The sequence below is a fragment of the Myodes glareolus genome, chromosome X, assembly GCF_982192425.1.
Source record: "Myodes glareolus chromosome X, mMyoGla1.1, whole genome shotgun sequence".
Lineage (NCBI taxonomy): Eukaryota > Metazoa > Chordata > Mammalia > Rodentia > Cricetidae > Myodes > Myodes glareolus.
In genome coordinates, this window is record NC_142053.1 from 124311453 (window position 1) to 124326372 (window position 14920).

General features: G+C 39.6%; 1 pseudogene; it reads left to right on the plus strand.

Annotated features, from left to right (window-relative positions):
- The window catches only part of LOC125408229 (rab GDP dissociation inhibitor alpha-like), a 176952-nt pseudogene that overhangs the window by 48636 nt on the left and 113396 nt on the right, over positions 1–14920 (plus strand).

Here is a 14920-nt window from a genome sequence, read left to right on the forward strand (position 1 = left end):
TGAAGTTCTAGCAATAGCAATAAGACAACACAAGGAGATCAAGGGGATTCGAATTGGAAAGGATGAAGTTAAACTTTCGTCATTTGCTGATGATATGATAGTGTACATAAGTGACCCCAAAAACTCTACCAAAGAACTCCTACAGCTGATAAACACCTTTAGTAACATGGCAGGATACAAGATCAACTCCAAAAAATCACTGGCCCTCCTATACACAAAGATAAAGAAGCAGAGAGGGAAATCAGAGAAACATCACCTTTCACGATAGCCACAAATAGCATAAAATATCTTGGGGTTACTCTAACCAAGGAAGTGAAAGACCTATTTGACAAGAACTTTAAGTCTTTGAAGAAAGAAATTGAGGAGGATACCAGAAAATGGAAAGATCTCCCTTGTTCTTGGATTGGGAGGATCAACATAGTAAAAATGGCAAGTCTACCAAAAGCAATCTATAGATTCAATGCAATCCCCATCAAAATCCCATCAAACTTCTTCACAGACCTTGAGAAAACAATAATCAAGTTTATATGGCAAAACAAAAAACCCAGGATAGCCAAAACAATCATATACAATAAAGGAACTTCAGGAGGCATTACCATCCCTGACTTCAAACTGTATTACAGAGCTACAGTATTGAAAACAGCTTGGTATTGGCATAAGCACAGAGAAATCGACCTTTGGAATCGAATAGAAGACCCGGATATTAACCCACAAACCTATGAGCACCTAATTTTTGACAAGGGAGCTAAAGATATACAATGGAAGAAGGAAAGCATCTTTAACAAATGGTGCTGGCATAACTGGATGTCAACCTGTAGAAGAATGAAAGTAGATCCATACCCATCACCATGCACAAAACTCAGGTCCAAATGGATTAAAGACATCGACATTAATCCGTCCACATTGGACCTGATAGAAGAGAAAGTGGGAAGTAGTCTACAAGATATAGGCACAGGAGGCCTCTTCCTAAGTAGGACCCGAGCAGCACAGACAATAAGAGAAACAATGAAAAAATGGGATCTACTGAAACTGAGAAGCTTCTGTAAAGCAAAGGACACTGTCAGTAAGACAAAAAGGCTGCCTTCTGACTGGGAGAAGATCTTCACCAACCCCTCATCAGACAAAGGTCTGATCTCCAAAATATACAAAGAACTCAAGAAACTAGGCACTAAAACTCTAATTAACCCAATTAAAAAATGGGGTATTGAACTTAACAGAGAATTCACAACAGATGAACTTCGAATGGCCAGAAGACACTTAAGGTCATGCTCAACCTCCTTAGCGATCAGGGAAATGCAAATCAAAACCACTTTGAGATACCATCTTACACCTGTCAGAATAGCTAAAGTCAACAACACCAATGATAGCCTATGCTGGAGAGGATGTGGGGTGAGGGGAACACTCATCCATTGTTGGTGGGAATGCAAACTTGTGCAGCCACTGTGGAAATCAGTGTGGCGGTTTCTCAGGAAACTGGGAGACAACCTCCCTCAGGACCCAGCAATTCCACTCTTGGGTATATACCCTAGAGATTCCCTAACATACTACAAAAGCATTTGTTCAACTATGTTCATAGCAGCACTATTTGTAATAGCCAGAACCTGGAAACAGCCTAGGTGCCCCTCAATAGAAGAATGGTTAAAAAAGGTGTGGAACATATACACATTAGAGTTTTACTCAGCGGTAAAAAATAATGACATCTTGAATTTTGCATGCAAATGGATGGAAATAGAAAACGCTTTACTGAGTGAGGTAAGCCAGACCCAAAAAGAGGAACACGGTATGTATTCGCTCATAAGTGGATTCTAACCATAATTAAAGGTCTTTGAGCCTATTATTCGTGTTTCTAGAGAGGCTAAATAAGAAGACGAACCTGATGAAGATTATTTAGCTATCCGCCAGGAGGTCGGAAATAGTCAAGAGTCCCAGGTATCCTTGGGTGCATGGGGGTGGGTGGGAGGGTTATTGGAAGGGGAGGGGGTTAGAGAGAAGGTAGTAGGGGAGGAATGGTGAAAGCTCGGTTGACCAGGATGGGGGGAAGGGAGGAAGGATGAATATGGGATCAGGGAAGAATATATTTCAACTAAGGGAGTCATTTTAGGGTTTACAGGAAACTTGATTATATATGGGATCCCAGGTCCAAGGAGAGATCTCCAGATTATTCTCTGGACAGAGGAGAGGGTTCCTGAACCGGCCTTGGCCCATAACCATACTGATGAATATTTTGCTTATCACCATAGATCCTTCATCTGGCGATGGATGGTGATACAGACAGAGACCCACATTGGAGCACCGGACTGAGCCCCCCAAGGTCCAAATGAGGAGCAGAAGGACGAAGAAAATGAAGAAGGACTGCGAGGGATGCTATCACCCACTGATACAAGGGGTTGTATCTAATGAGAGTTTACCAAGGGAAGTTGGACTGCCACTAAACGAGCACGTGATCCAACCAGATTCTCTGAATGTGGCCAGATTCTCTGAATGTGGCTGGCCCGGAGTCTTTCTGAGAAGCCATTGACAATGACACTGGGACTAGTTTCCTCTGCATATACTGGATTTTTGGGATCCAGTCTGTTTGGATACTCACCTTCCTGGACCTGGAGGGAGGGGGGAGGAACTTGAACTTCCCACAGGGCAGGAAACCCTGACTGCTCTTAGGGACAAAGAGGGAGGGGGAGAGGGAGGGGGAGAGTGGGAGGGTGTTGGGAAGAGGGGCGTAAATGGAAACTTTTATAATTAAATAAAATTACTTTAAAAAAAACGGGGTACTGAACTGAACAGAGGATTCTCAACAGAAGAACTTCGAATGGCCAAAAGACACTTAAAGTCATTCTCAACCTCCTTAGTGATCAGGGAAATGCAAATCAAAACAACTTTGAGATATCATCTTACACCTGTCAGGATAGCTAAATTCAAAAACACCAATGATATCCTATGCTGGAGAGGTTGTGGAGTGAGGGGAACACTCATCCATTGTTGGTGGGAATGCAAACTTGTGCAGCTACTTTGGAAACTAGTGGTGGTTTCTCAGGAAACTGGGGGTCAACCTCCCTCAGGACCCAGCAATTCCACTCTTGGACATATACCCAAGAGATGCCATATCATATTACAAAAGCATTTGTTCAACTATGTTCATAGCAGCATTATTTGTAATAGCCAGAACCTGGAAACAACCTTGGTGCCCCTAATAGAAGAGTGGTTAAAGAAGGTGGTGAACATATATACATTAGAGTTTTACTCAGTGGTAAAATACAATGACATCTTAAATTTTGCAGGCAAATGGATGGAAATAGAAAATGCTTTACTGAGTGAGGTAGCCCAGACCCAAAAAGAGGAATATGGTATGTACTCACTCATAAGTGGATTCTAGCTATAATTAAAGAACATTGAGCCTATAATTAGTGATCCTAGAGAAGCTAAATAAGAAGGTCCACCCAAAGAAAATCATATAGTTATCCTCCTGGATATTGGAAGTAGACAAGATTTTCAGCAAAACTTGGGTGCACGGGGGTGTTGTGGGTGGATGTACGGGGAGATGTGTAGAGAGAGGGGAGAAGGGGAGTATTCAGGAGAGCTTGGGGAAATGAGATGGGTGGGATGAGGAAGGGTGGATATGGGTGGAGGGAAGTAAATATCTTAATTAAGGGAGCCATTTTGGGGTTTGCAAGGAACTTGTCTCTAGCGGGGTTCCCAGGTCCAAGGAGAGGTTCCTAGATTGTTCGTTGGGCAGCAGAGGAGAGGGTGTCTGAACTTGCCTTGTCCCATAGCCACACTGATGAATATCTTGAATATCACCATAGAACCTACATCTGGCGATGGATGGAGATAGAGACAGAGACTCACACTGGAGCACTGGACTTAGCTCCCAAGGTCCAAATGAGGAGCAGAAGAAGGGAGAACATAAGCAAGGAAGTCAGGATCTTGAAGGGTGCTTTCACCCACTGAGATGGTGGCACTGATCTAATGGGTGCTCTTTAAGGCCAACTGGACTGGGAGTGGTGGAGCATGTGATCAAAATGAATACTCTGAATGTTGCTGGCAATGAAGTCTGACTGAGAAGCTAAGGACAATGGCACTTGGTTTTGATTCTTCTGCGTGGTCTGACTTTGTGGGAGCCTGATTTGTTTGGATGCTCACCTTTATAGACCTGGATAGAGGGAGGAAGACCTTGGACTTCCCCCGGGGCAGGAAACCCTGACTGCTCTTAAGACTAGAGAGGGAGGGGGAGGGGAAAGGGAGGAAGAGAGGAGATGGAAATTTTTAAAAAATGAATCAATAAATAAAAAATTAACAAAAGAGCTAGCCAATAAGATGCTAGAGCTAAATACCATGAAGTCATTTAATTAAAAAAAAGAAACTAAAATTCTACAAAGGAAAAAAAAGAAAGCATTTTCAACAAATGGTGATGGCATAATTGAATGTCAATGTGTAGAAGAATGAAGATATATCCATATCTATCCCCATGCACAATACTCAGTCCAAAGAAATTAAAGACTACATTCTAAATCTGGCCACACCGAACCTGATAAAAGAGAAAATGGGAAGTAGCCTTCAATGCAAGGGTTCAGGGTGTGCTCTTCTAAATACAATACCAGTAGAACAGACACTGAGAGCAACAAGGGTTTAATGGGACCTCCTGAAACTGAAAAGCTTCTGTAAAAAAAGAACACAGTCAATAAGACAGAAAGGCAGCCTATAGAATTAAAAAAGTTCTTCACCAACCCCACATCAGACAGAGATCTGATCTCCAAGTTATATAAAACTCGAGATCCAACCAGATTCTCTGAATGTGGCTGGATTCTCTGAATGTGGCTGGTCCAGAATCTTTCTGAAAAGCCATTGACAATGACACTGGGACTTGTTTCCTCTGCATATACTGGATTTTTGGGATCCAGTCTGTTTGGATACTCACCTTCCTGGACCTGGAGGGAGGGGGGAGGAACTTGAACTACCCACAGGGCAGGAAACCCTGACTGCTCTTAGGGATGGAGAGGGAGGAGGAGAGGGAGTGGGGGGAGTGGGAGGGTGTTGGGAGGAGGGGCGGAAATGGAAACTTTTATAATTTAATAAACTTTGAAAAAAACTCAAGAAATTAAAAATCAAAATTCCAAGTAATCCAATTAAAATAATGGGGTGCATAACTAGAGAATTCTCATCAGAAGAAACTCAAATGGCAAAATGTCACTTAAGGAAATGTTCAACACTCTTAGTCATCAGGGAAATAAGAAACAAAATTGCTCTGAGATACCTTATTACACCAGTCAGAATGGCTAAGGTCAAAAACTGCAATGATTATTTGTGTTGGAGAAGATGATGAGTAAGGGGAACATTCTTCCTTTGATGGTGGGAATGAAAGTTTGTATAACCACTCTGGCAAGTATTATGACAGTTTCTGAAAGAATTGGGAATCAAGCTACGTTAGGACCTAGAATAGCACTCTGGCATATACCCAAAAGATTCTTAACTATACTACAAAGACATTTGTACAACTATGTTCGTAGCAGAATTATTTGTATTAGCCAGAATCTGGAAACAACTGGGATGTCCCTCAACTGAAGAATGGATAAAGAAAATGTACATTTACACAATGGAGTACTAGTCAGTGATAAAAGCAATAACATTTTGCCATCTTTATATTTATATTCAAAAGGATGGAGATAGAAAAAAAATTCCTCAGTGAGGTAATCCAGGCACAGTATATATGTATTCATAAGTGGCTATTAGACATTAAACAAAGCATAATAACCATATAGTTCACAATGCCAGTGAAGACAGAAAACAAGGAGAACACTAAGACATATACAGATTTTCCTCCCCTCGAGAATGGAAAATAGACATGATCTCTGTTGTAAATTAACAGTGTGTCTAAGGAATAAAGGTAAGAGTGTAGGAGGATGGGGAGAAGATCTTGAGTGATGAAGAAGACAGAGTTGTGTATATGATACCAAAGGTGAGCAAGGAAAGAGATAGTTTGAAATAGGTGGTCATCGTAGGGTTAGCTAGAATATACATGCCAGGGAATCTCACAAGTAACCACAAAGATGACCTCAGCTAAAAAACTAAGCAATAGTGGAGAGAGTATCTAATCCTCTCTTCCCCATAATCAAATTGATGACTACCTTAATTGTCATCGTAGACCCTTCATCCAGTAACTGATAGAAGCAGATGCAGAGATCTACAGCTAAGCACTATACTAAACACCTGGAGTACAGTCTCAGAGAGGAAGGAGTGATAATATGAGTAAAGAGGCCCAGAACATGATGGGGTTACCCACAGAAACAGCTGACTCAAGCTTGTGTGAGTTCACTGACTGGATTGACAGCTGAGGACCCAGCATAAAACAAATCTAGGTCTTGTGGGTGGTGTGGTATGGATAGTTGATTGGGTAACTAGCAGCAGAACTTGTGCCTTGTGTACAATATGGCTCTTTGGAGTACATTCCCAATAGAGGTATGTCTTACTAAGCCTAGATATAAGAGAAGGAACTTCAGGTTCAGCCTGAAGTTATGGCACAGTTTTTGTTCACACCCCATGAGAGCCCTTCCCTCCCTCTAGGTGGAGTGAAAGGAGGCAGGATGGGTGAGAGGTGGGAGGAATGGGAGGAGGGGAAGGAGACACAATGCTGTTATTGTGTTATTGGCATGTAATTAATATGGTTTTAAAAATAAACAATATATATTTTTAGGGTACCGTATGATAACTCTCACTACATATATTTAGTGACAGAAAGAGTACTATATCTATTATAAAATAGGTCAATGTAATCCTCCCATTTAAATGAAATTTATAAGCAATTGCAACATTATGCTCAATCTTTTGATTACAAAAATTTTTGAAACTAGTTAAATTTCAGATTGTTATATCACAGCTGTTACTTTTGACTGAAAATTACTTTAAAATATCCAAATTTTGAACCTGCTTTTTTTCTATCCCTATTCTAAATCATTACCACATAAAATAAGTATTACCAAATATATGTAAATGATTCTTTAAAAACAAGAATGTAGTAGGTGTCTGGAGTATCTGACTGACATCCAACTCCTTTAAATAAAAACTTATTTGCAGGAAACAGAATCAATTGATCCCATGCAGGGAGCTTACTGATAGTTTTCTCTATTGCTTTCTAATGGAATTCTCAGAAGGGATTTCCAAGTAGAATTTGTATGGCCAGATGTGCACTTCACAGACACAATTTACTCCAGGTGACATTTCATGAGGTTCATATAGACCACCACTCATAAGTGCAAAGCTACTGTTCATAGAAAAGCTCTTGACAAAGCCAGTTTGAAGTTATTGACTAAGAGACTCAGAGAAGTGCTTTTGAATTACAGAATAGTATGTTGCTCTCATTAGAGTAGAGGGTCTCAGGTGGATGGGTTTAGATACTCAGTTATCTATAAAAGATATTAAAACTCCGTGGTGGTTTGGGGCCTAGAAATCTCCAAAATCTTTCTCACGATAACTTGGATATAACAATGAACAGATGTCTCCCAGGAAATACAGATTGGAATGTGTTGAAGTGTAACACTGACTGACATGTATGTTTTGCATGAGCAGAGACTAAGGGAAAAATGGATGTCACCTTGTATCATTTTGGCTTGTGAAGTTCAGTAGTAGCCTCAAATTCTATATTTAATCTTTATTCAAAAGCATTTCACATGCAAATTTAAGTAACAAAACAAAGCACAGAAGCAAAAATCAACCCACATATTTAGAGCTGAGCATACTTTAATGTCCATAAATTCCCAAAGACTTGGTTGGAGAAGAAAAGAGAAACAAGGATCCAGGGGAAATAGAGTAGTCTGCTATGAGAGAAATAAAGGAAGAAGAGATTGATTATTAAAATGGAAACATTATTTTAAGTCTATAAATTGATAAACATTAAATTAATTTTTCTATAGTGTCAAAGATAGGGATAATAAGCCAAGTTAAAAAGTATAAGAAGGGACATTTGGAACAAGACTCTGATACCACAGGAAATACTCTTAACAGACAATAAAGAAAACAAAATTAAATTAAATTATTTCAAACAAAAAGGATAACTATCATAATCAGAAGCCCTGCAAAGAATGAGAAAATGTAAGGATGTTTCGTGAAGGCAAAAATTCAAGAAAATTCATGGATGTTAACTTGTAAAGCCTTCTTGCTTCCAGAAGTTCAAAATTAGCCTTGACACATGTCATCAACGCTACTATAAAATCATTTTACTTATTCAATATTAAAACAACACCAGTGAACTCACATTTAGACTTGGTACCATCAGAGAAGTAGGTGAAAACAAGAGAAAAGACCCAATTATAAGATGAAATTTTTTGGGGGGGAATGAGAACTTGAAGTTCTCCTGTTCTCTCATGGTAAATGAGGGATTCAGTGGAAAGTTTGTCAGATCATTAGTGACCTATGTCTGTCTCCTAACTGATCACAATTAATGGATACAGTGATGAATGCTTGGGAAGCTCATGTGAGAGAAATAAAATGTCAGTGCCTGATCGAGAGATTAGGCAGGAATTTATGTTCTTCCCCAAGTTTCTTTCCTCTTGCAGTGGTATTACAAAATACACTTCTGTCCATGTATTGAGTTACTTTAATGTTAGGGTAGACTCCTCCCACACAAAATCTCTCTGAGTAATATCATCAGGATGATAAAAATGAAGGCAAAGTCAATGTCATCAAGTAAGATGAATATGATTATTATGGGTGTTCTTGTGTACCTTCTTTTTTGGCATCAGACAAGGGGGGCATCAGCTTCTGGGTTCAGCAGTCAAGCTTGAGAAGCCTTGGGTAAGTGCCTGGTTTCCCTTGACTGCTTGTGATAACTGGCAGCAGCTGCCCCTTCTCCCACCTTATATATTTTTGGTGACATCAGCACTATTCATTGTGACCTCATAATCAGGGCTTCTGGCAGACTCATTACGACAATGTCTGACTGGCTGTACCTGAAGGTCATTATAATGAATAGAAAAAGAGAATGGGGGAAAGGGGATACTAGAAAAAAGATGGTGAGAAAAGAACAGATTATGAAGAGATCCATTAAATATGTGACATAAAAGCATAAACTCCTCCTTTGGTTTTTAGAGATCCAGGCTCTGGCTTCAATTTCCATTAGTAATTTGATAAACACATATTTAGAAAAATACAAACACTGTAAGAAGTGGGAAGGCATGTGCAGGTAGCCTGTCCCAATACCCTCCCCCATCTACCAGAGCCTGCAACCTATTAGCCTCATTCCTCCTCCAAACTTAACTATCCCCCTGCAACCTTGGTGGAGCTCTGAAACACTGCTTGCTACAGTAGAGAGAGGATGAAGAGGTGAGTGAGCAGCCACCCGGGGGAACTGCCCATTCACTAGTAGCTACATAGTGGGACAAATCACCAGGCCACTACCCCACTTGCCTTGACTTCTTTATAAGTGCAGAAGAAGAATTTCAGGCAGGTAGGCTGCGCCAATACTCACTGCCGTGCATCAGATCCGGCATGCTACATGCCCCAATTTTCCCCCAAACTCACCTAACCTTCTGTAACCTTGGAGGAACTCTGAAACTCAGCTTACTACAATACAGAGAGGAAAAATATGTTAGTGATCAGCTATGCAGTTGGATAACAACACTCTATGACTCTACAGTGGGGTAAAACCCCAGCCATTCCCCACCTGCCTCAGTTTGTCTAGTCAGCCAGTAGGAGAGTTTACTGTTGAGAGGGCAAAGAAAGACAACCAAAATAGAGGACAAGAATGGAAGTGAAAAAAGAATCTGTGACTTCAGAGTGGACCGATAGAGGAAAACAGGAGAGAATACCAGGATTGCAGTCTAAGAGAGACCTCAGAGACTCACTGAGGCACAGATATTGACAGTACAGAGAAGACCAAGAGCTATTCATAAAGACTCAGACATCCACTGCAAAGACTCAGCCAAGATGCAAGAACACTGAAGAAAGAGATGGGTAGGTGCAATGTAAAAAGTCATCCAACAACCTTAAAAGCAAAATGGTAGCTCAAGAACACAGTGGTCACAGAACAGGAAGAGTTGATCATCCTAACCCAGAAGAAGCAGAAAAAAGTTTAAATGTAACTTTATGTAAAAGTTGTCCACTCTTTCTATATCTCTTCAACATAATTTTTGAAGTTCTGAATATAGCAAAAGGGCAAAAAATAGAGATGAAGGGGATTTAAATTTGAAAGGAAGAAATCAAAATTTTGTTATTTTCAGTTTATATGATACTACATATAAGTGACCCTAAAAACTTTACCAGAGAACTCCTACACCTGATAAATACCTTCAGTAATTCAAGAACAACACAAAAATTAGTAACCCTTCAATATACAAATGATAAAGAAGCTGAGAAAAAAATCAGAGATGCATAACCCATTGAAATGGACACAATTTACATGAAATAGTTTGGGATAAAACTAACCGAAGAAGAGAAAGACCTGCATAACAAGAAATTCAAGTGTTTTAAGAAAGAAATTTATGAAGATACCAGATAATGGAAAGATCACTCCTGCTCTTGGATTGGGAAGATCAACATAATAAAAATGGCAATTCTACCAAAAGCAATCTGTAGATTCAATGTAGTCCCCAATAAAATCCCAACAGATCTTGAAAGTACAATACATAACTTCATATGGAAAAACAAATATCCCAGGAGAATCAAAAACTTCTGTACAAAAGGAACTTCTGGAGGCATCACCAACCCTGACATCAAACTCTATTACAGACCTACAGTAAAGAAAATGGCTTGGTTTTTGCATAAAAACAGACAGGTTGACCACAGAATTCAATAAAAGAACAAGATATTAATCCACACACCTATGAACACTTAATTTTTGACAAAGAAGCTAAAATTATACAATGGTGAAAGCAAAGCATCTTCAAGAAATAGTGCTGGCATAACAGGATGTCAACATATAGAAAAAGGCAAATAGATTCATAACAATCCCCATGTAGAATACTGTGGTTCTAATGGATTAAAGACCTCAATATAAATCCAACAAGACTGAACCTGAGAGAACAGAAAGTTGGGAGTAGTGTTCAGTGCATGGTAACAGGAGAACACCTTTTAAGTTCACCAAAAGTAACACAGACACTGAGAGAAACGATAAATAAATGGGACCTCCTGAAACTGAGAAGCTTCTGTAAAGCAAAGGACACAATCAATAAGATAGAAAGGCAGCCTACAGAATGGAAAAAGATCTTCACCAAGCCCACATCAGACAGAGGATTGATCTAAAATAAATAAAGAACATAAGAAATTAGACATCAAAATTCTAAACAATGCAATTAAAAAAATAGGTACAGAACTATACAGAGAAGTCTCAACAGAAAAAAAACCCACAAATGGCCAAAAGATGTTTTAGGATATGTTCAGCATCCTTAGTCATCATGGAAATTCAAATCAAAATCACTCTGAGAGACCTTATTACACCTGTCAGAATGGCTAAGATTAAAAACATCAATGATTCTTTATGCTGGAAAGGATGTGGAATAAGGGGAACATTCTTCCATTGCTGGTAGGCATGAAACCTTGTATAACTACTCTGGTAAGTTGTATGGTGGTTTCTCAGAATATTGGAAATTAAAATACCTTAGGACCTAGCAATACCACTCTTTAGCATATACTCAAGGGATACTCAAACATACTACAAAGACATTTGTTCAACTATGTTCATTGCAGCATTATTTATAATAGCCAGAATCTGGAAACAAATTGGATGCCCCTCAACTGAAGAATAGATGAAGAAAATGTACATTTACACAATGGAGTACTAGTCAGTGGTACATAACAATGTCATCTTGAAATTAGCATAGAAATGGATATAAATAGAAGAAAAACATACTGAGAGAGATATTCCAGACACACATACGTATATGTATGCATACAGTATGTATGCATTCATAAGTTGATATTAGATATAAGACAGTATAATCAGACTGTAATCCACAATGCCAGAGAAGACAGGAGACAGGAGAATACTAAGAGAGACATATATGAATTTCCCCCCTTTGAATGGGAGGTAGATGTGCTCTCTTATATATTGGCAGTATTGGGGAGGGGCAAATTTGGCATTGTAGTGGGGAGGGGAGAAGGGAGTGGGAAGAATATGAGTATTTGGGAATAGAGTTGGGCATAGAACACCAACGGTGAGCAAAGAAAGAGATAGCTTGAAAGAGGATGCCATTGTGGGGTTAGCCAATAAAGAGTTACTAGGGAAACTCACAGGGAACTGCAGGATGAACACAGCTAAGAATCTTAGAAATAGTGGAGAAGGTATCTAACCTGTACTTCCTATGTAATCAAATTGAGGACCACCTTAATTATCATCATAGAACCTTCATCCTGTAACTGATTTAAGTCAATTCAGAGATCCACAGCTAAGCACTGGGCTAAATACCTGGAGTACAGCCACAGACAGGGAAGAGTGCTAACATGAGCAAAGGGGCAAAGGCCATGATGGGGGTTACCTACAGAAACAGCTGACTCGAGCTAGTGGGAGTTCATTGACTCTGAATTGACAACTGGGGAACCAGCATAAAAGAAAACTACGTCATGTGCGTGGTGATAGTTCTATGGCATAGATAGTTTGTGGGGCCACTAGCAGTATATAACCAGTACTTATTCCTAGTACACAATGCAGCTCTTTGGAGTCCATTTCCTATGGAGGAATACCTTGCTCAGACTACATACAGAGGAAAGACTTCGGTTCAGCCTCAAGTGATGGCACAGACTTTGTTTCCACCCCATGAGAGACCTCACCCTCTCTGAGAAATGAATGGGGGTAGAGTGGGTAGAAGGTGGGAGGAGTGGGTGGAGGTGAGGGAAAGGAAGCTCTTGTTATAGATATGTAAAACAGTATTATTTTAAGAATAAAAATATATATTCTTATGTTGCCCAGTGATAGCTCTTACTATATACATTTAGTGACAGAAAGAGTAGTTTTCCGACTAGAAGACAAATCAATGTAATTCCTCCCATTTAAATAAAACTTGGAGACAACTACAATATTATGCTGCAATCTTTTGATTCCAAAACTTTTCAAATTGTTTAAATTTCAGATTATTTTATCTCATCTGTAACTTTTAACTGCAGTTTAGTGTCTCATAATCAACTTTTGAATTTGGTTTTACTGTATTATGATTCTAAATCATTACCCCATAAAATATTGTAACATGAGGGCCAGCTTGTTGGGGTTTCTGTCCCACCTGGTACCCCAACAAGTCGGCAAACTCCTAAGAAAATCAATCACAGGTTTCCATAAGATTATAAACTGATTGGCCTATTAGCTCAGTCTACTTATTAGCTCTTATAACATATGTTACCCCATTATCCTTATCTATGTCAGCCATATGGCTTGGTACCTTTTCCAGCTGTCAGCTCACATGTTGTTGCTTCGGTGGTCTGGACAGGAGTGGCAGAGGGAGCTTCCTGCTTCCCAGAATATTCCTGTTCTCATTGCCCCACCTCTACTTCCTGTTATAGATGTTGACCCATCTATACTTCCTGCCTGGCCAATTAGCGTTTTATTAAAATACATGATTGACAGAATACAGATAATTCTCCTGCATCACTTCCCTCTCTTTTTTTTTAAAAAGGAAAATATCCATAGTCCATTTTTTTGGGAATGTGGACGTAGTATTCCAGGCTACTTCCTGCTAGTTGGGGGTGCTGATGATCTTATGGGAACCTAAAGAAAATTTAGAGTTATAATCAAGTTCTGACTGGAGTATCCTGTGAGTCTTGATCATCTCAGGCAGCAGTCTTGAACCTGTTCTGGATGAAGAACTCTGTCATCTGGGTCATCTGCTCCTATCAGAGATTTCTCAGGTGGTCTTCCTTTCTCGACCTGATTTTTCTTAATTCAGAATGAATCCACAGCCTCTCATTTCCTGTGGAAACAAAATCACAATCTCTTCTCCAAAGTAGCATACCTTTTGACTTCAACTTTGAAGCCATGGTATTTTCAAAATATCTATCTTGGATTAATTCAGCAGCATTTATAGGCAAATATCTTTTAGCAGCTCTTGCTCCATCCTCAGCATTCAAACAATTGAAATAGAGCATAATAGCATACAGTATTAAGATTCTCTGAGTATTTTCCATCTTTATTTGGATTTATTTTAACCTCTATTTCTTTTATTTTTACTTTTACTTTTTGAGACAGGTTCTCTGTATATCTTTGTCCTGGAATAACTCTGTAGACCAGGCTGTCTTTAAACTCACAGAGATCTGTCTGTCTCTGCCTCCCAGACATTGGGATTAAAGGTGTGTACCGCCACACCCAACTACTCTCTTTCTTTTTAACTTTAAGAACTTTAACTTTTAGCCTGCATATATTTTTAACACAGAGTAAACCATTTCGAGGTTTTCTTCCTCTTTGAATCTCACCTTACTGTATATCTTTCTTTTTCTGACCACATGAACCTTTAATTTACAAAGCAATATGGAAAGCCGTGGCTTTGATGACTAGATCCAGCCCATTCCTTAGCTTTCCAGCCTCATGGCAGAGGTAGAGCTGGAGCCAATTTTATTGCCACAACTCTGTGGCGTTTCAAGGACCCTGCCAGCAAACAAGCTGCATCATTCTGCTCACAGACCACACTCAGTCGGACTGCCTGCCTGAAAGAGTCAGAGTTTGCCCTGGCAGAACGACCCAGAAAGCCAACATTTTATTTTTTATTTTTTTATCTTCTTTTTTTATTAATTTATAAAAGTTTACACTTCCTCTACTCTTCCCAATACCCTCCCACTCCCCCCACTCCCTCTCCTCCTCCCTGTCCAGCCCTAAGAGCAGTCAGGGTTTCCTGCCCTGTGGGAAGTTCAAGTCCCTCCACCCTCCCTCCAGGTCAAGGAAGGTGAGCATTCAAACAGACTAGGATCCCAAAAAGCCAGTACATGCAGACGAAACAAGTCCCATTGCCATTATCAA